At 36.7% G+C, this 5,253-nt stretch overlaps 1 pseudogene; it reads left to right on the top strand.

The window, feature by feature from the left end:
* The first annotated feature begins 3,384 nt into the window (after window positions 1-3,384).
* On the top strand, window positions 3,385-4,041 carry LOC102885956 (annotated as a pseudogene).
* The last annotated feature ends 1,212 nt before the right edge of the window (window positions 4,042-5,253 follow it).

Raw genomic sequence — 5,253 nt, forward strand, 5'->3', positions numbered from 1 at the left:
ATGTGAAATAAACTTCTATTATACGGTACATGCTTTGGGATCAATTTGTTACAACAGTTTAGCCTGTTGTAATCAACACATCATGTTTTTATAATTAAAATAAATGAAGCAGTGTTCAAGGCGACAGCCTGAACATAATGTTTATCTTCTCTCCCTCCTATGATCACATTAAAGACACTAAAGGATAACAGCCAGGCCAAGAGGAGGTTATTGATAGATCTTACCAAGTTCCCAGGAGATAGGAAACAGATGGAAGAACACTGATTAATGAACAGAGGGACAATGCAGCATCTAGTCTAGGCAGGTCTCATAAGCAAGAGTGTCTTCAGGATTCTGCCTACCAGAGTCCTGAGGACACATCAGCCTTAGAAACTGATCATTTGATGGTCAGTCTATAGAACAAAATTCCCATTCCATCCTGTGCTCAGAACAACCAGCCACCAGGCATTTCGCCGCCCCAATCCCAACAAATATAAAGACAACATAAGCTGCCTAAGAATATGAAGGACAGCTACTAAGAATATGAAAGACACCAGTACAGTGAGTATTGGTGTCTCGGATCAATTTCTCTGCATTTTGATGTTTGGAGGGGATCACGGGGTAAGGAACAGCTCCCTTCTCACCCTAAAGTGAAACTTGTTAGCCAACAAGCTCTACTCCCACAGACAGAGCTCTGAGACCTCCAGTTTATTGATTTTTATCTGAATATGAATAAGTAACCAAACAGCTCCAGACATGAAACTGAACTGTCAGAGAAGGACTCAAGTAAGCAAATTCCTGAGGAAACAGAAAAATTCAGAGAACAAGGAGACCTTTCCTAAATAGTCAAATTCATAGAATCGAAAAGTAGAAAGGTGGTTGCCAGGGGTTGATGGGGAGGGAAAAATGAGGAGTTGCTAATCAATGTACATAAAGTTTCAATCAAGCAAGGTAAGTTCTAGAGATCTTCTGTACAACGTTGTACCTACGGTCAACAATAATGTATTGTATACTTAAAAATTTGTTAAGAGGGTAGATCTTATGTTAAATGTTCTTACCACAATGAAATAAAAAAACTTGAAAAAAGAAAAAAAAAGAGATCCTTCCTGCCAAAGCCTCTAATTATATTGTCAGAAAAATTAGAGAAGATACAGCACACGTAAACAGGATGCTATGAGAAAAAGACAACCAGAGAACAAGAGTGGGATTTTGGAAATAAAAATGTGGTTTTCGGGGAGAAGAAATAAATCTCCCACACAAAAGAATTCCAAATAATTTGTGCGGATACTACACTCTCAAGGAGAGGGAACAAAACTCTTCACTCCTCAGGTGTGAACTGTGCGTAGTAACTTCCTTCCAAAGAGTAGAGTGTGGCAAGGGGAGAGAGGAGACTAACTTTACACGACAATCACTGCCTCAGCCAGGCAATCAAGGCCAACATCCACAGCCATAAATCATATTGATAGAATGTGCCCTTTATAATGACACGATGAAAAGTACATGCCACCTCTGCAGTTTTCTTCCCACTAATCCTTAACTCCAGTTTTATCATGAGGAAAATATCAGACAAATTGCAATAGTGGGACAGGAGCCAAAACAGACATGACAGTTAAGTGTAATGTGGTATCCTGGATACCACATTACTGTCTTTCCAATTTTTTTTTGTAAACCTAAAACTATTGAAGAAACAAAGTCTTTTTTTAATGTGGTTATTGGGTTCAAAAAGTCAATAGACAAGTTGAAATAGGAAGCTGAAGAATTTTTCCAAACTGTGAAACAAACAAACAAAAAACAACCAAGAAAATGGAAGATAGTTGCAAAAAGATAAACGATATAAATGATTAATTTGGGTTCCAGAAAGAGAAAATAAAAAAAGGAAAGAAGGAATTATCAAAGAACGAGTACAAGAACATTTATGAAATAAGACATGAGTCTTCAAAATAGAAGTATTGACCAGATTCTAAGCAGAATAAATAACAAAATAAAAATTTTTAACTGTAATGTTCAGTTGTAGTATTGTTTGAAAACATACAATTCTGCTATAGGAGAAAAGAAAACAAATGGAATGGACAAAACTCACATATCTTAAGTACATAGAAATAGTAGTGGAGAATGTGTGCGTTAAACATAGAAGGGCTAGAAGAACCAAAAAATGAGTAACATTCATGAGGTATTAAGTATACATAAGGCACCTGGATACTAAATATTCATGAAATATTGAATACATACCAGGCACTAAATACTCAGAGTTCACTGAAAATACACGAGACATGAAGCACTCAGAATCCAGAGGCCTAATTCAACCACCCATTAGTGATGCCCATTCTGGTTCCATGTGTCCTCTGCTCAAGTAACAATAATAAAACCCATGGCCACTGAGCAGGATAATCGGCTAGCCGTAGCTAAGGCCAGGCATGCTTGTCCTGTATGTCTCTAACACAGCAAATCTGTGCCAGGGCAGCTTCCACTTATGAGCCCCCTTGCTTAAATACCATCCAACTCTGGTCCTACTAACCTACTGTCAGTGGGGGAGATGAAGGAGGATGTGACAGAGAGAGGAAATAGGAGAGAAGAGAGAGAGGATAGAGGACAGAGGAGAGAGGACAGAGGGGAGAGGGGAGAGGGGAGATGGGGAGACAGGGAGACAGGGAGACAGAGAGACAGGGAGAGAGACATGTGCATTGTGTCCCCAAGAACGAGCAGTGCTCTTCTACCCTGCATACACCTTATCCCAAGCGTTAACTTACTTGATCATTTTCCCTTACTTCCTTGCTATATGTTTTAAACTAATTTACTAAACAGTGTGCTCTGAACATTTTAATTTAGACTGAAAGTCTCTCTCTTCTGTCACCTCTGGAGTATTATGCTGACACTACCTCTGCCAGGACACGTATGTGAACGCTACATGGCATCTGGACAATTTTTCACATGACAATATGCAGATACATCACTGTAAAATTTCAGAACACTAGGAATGAAGAGAAAATTTAATGCTTTCAGAAAGACAAAAGACTTCACTTACGAAAACAAAACAAAACAAAACAAGAATGAGGCAAAAGATTTCTGGTCGGCAAAACTGAGACTAGAAGACAAACGAGTTAATTCTCCAAAGAGCTGAAAGTTACGTTCAAAGTACAATCTAGACACTACCGAAATATCAATAAAGTGCAGATGCCTAATGAAGTTATTGTCAGGTATGCAAGGATTCTAAAAGCTTACCTCCCCCACGCCCTTTGTCTGGAGATACTTGAGGATGTGATCTGGCAAAATGAAGGAGTAAACCAAAAATCAGGAAGACATAAGATACAGGTAACTGGAAAACGAAAGATGCATGGACCTTTCCAGATGTATGGTACTATGCATGAGGCTTAAGAATGCAATAAAGACAAAATCAAGAAGGACATTATGGTCATGGCAGAGGGGACGGCACTACTGAGGCAGAGCAGGCCAGACACAAAGACATAAGATTTCTATCATTGGCCAGATGAATCCTTTGGTGAAATGGAAAGTACACTAGCTCTTCAGCAGTATATTCAACAGAACATGAGAGCAGATTGTTCCAATACTGACAAAATTCTTGAAGCATCTGAAAGCTAAGATGGAGGTTTATGGAAGTATGAACATTTAAGGCAATTCTATCTTGAGCTAAATGGACTTGCTATCAAACTTCAGCGTGAATGCCATCCAGATATATGTACAGATGACAGCAACTGAACAATAGGTTTTCCTTCGTGCAGCTCATAAAACTCTGAAAGATTGTCCTGATATAGACTATATTAGACACACACTTGATAGTGCTATATGTCTTCTGAAGAGCAGAAAATATTTTCCCAGCATCTGTACCAAAACTAGAATCAGTATGCCGTAAGATTTACAGAATATTTTCAGATGCTTATTTTTCATCACTGGCAAATATTTAATGAATATAAAAATGAAACATTTTTGTGTCATCGGCTTACTAAATTTGCGATAAAATATAATTTGATGTCCAAAGATAATATGATTGTACCAATTTTAGAAGAGGAAGTTCAGAATTCAGTTTCTGGGGAAAGTGAAACATAAAAGGAATCATATAGAAAAAATGTGCTAATCATATAATTAACATTAATTACATACTGCACATATCATTTTAGACACATCAATCATGTATCCATATTACAGCCTCGCTGTTTAGTATAGGTAGGTTTTGTATGCTGAATGTGGCCTTTTAAATTGGAAAATACTTTTTAAGTTATTTGTGAGCTGTATACTCACCAGTGTTGCACTTATGGTTTTTAAATAAGATTAGTATCATTTGTTTATAATGCCTGTTAATAAAAGAATTACGGTTTGGTTAAAAAAAAAAAGACAACTGTAAGAAAAAAATAAAGGTATTTAGAAACAATAGAAAAAAAATAAATCTAGACAAGGCAGAAAAATGTAGTCAAAGCAAATCCTTTGACCCTACAATGAAAAATCTTTATGTAATCATAATGTAAGTACTATTTTTCAACTTTGTAGAGTTAGAATTAACCTATAGATATGCCTTAATTATATTCATGGAGAAAATTTTAAATGTTTCAACAATTATGTGTAAAGGTAAAACTACAAATGGCAAACATTGAGAGAAAATGAGAGATGAAAGCTGCAGCAAGAGGTAAGGAGACTAATATTTTCATCTGATAAAGCAGGGAGTCAAGAGACAATCTTTGTATCTGGTAATACTAGAAATAATGATGTAAATATTTTGTTTAAATTTCCAGAGGTAACCAATATAGGAACTAGAAAGAGTACTGAAACTATTTGGGAATGAATGCAACAGAACTGTTTTTCGGTAGACTAATTTCTCATCTATCAGAGTGAAATTAATAGGTAATTTCTAAAATTGGTAAGTAGTATACTAAGTATACTAAATCATATACTTAGCAACATGGAGGAACCATCAGAAGAATTAAAAACAGAAACTATTAAACAAATTACAAATAATCATCTCTAGAGAGATGCACTTGGGAAGATGTTGGCCAGGGGACTGTGACTTCAGGTTCTAAGTCCTTTTCTATCATTTTTATAAAACTATGTTCTCACATTGCTTTGATAAATATGTGCATGGTCCTCACTGTAGGCTGCCACCAGGCATGTGGCTCAGCATCTGCCCTTTGCAACCAACAATAAGGACTGGAACTGAGATATTGGGCACCTCTTCTTGCATTAAGCTAGCCTTGGTTAAGTTTAAACACACAGCACAAAATAATTTTTTAGCAATTGGAGTCATTCACAATTACAAGTTCAGCCCAT

This window comes from Pteropus alecto, unplaced genomic scaffold (genome assembly GCF_000325575.1).
Source record: "Pteropus alecto unplaced genomic scaffold, ASM32557v1 scaffold57, whole genome shotgun sequence".
NCBI lineage: Eukaryota > Metazoa > Chordata > Mammalia > Chiroptera > Pteropodidae > Pteropus > Pteropus alecto.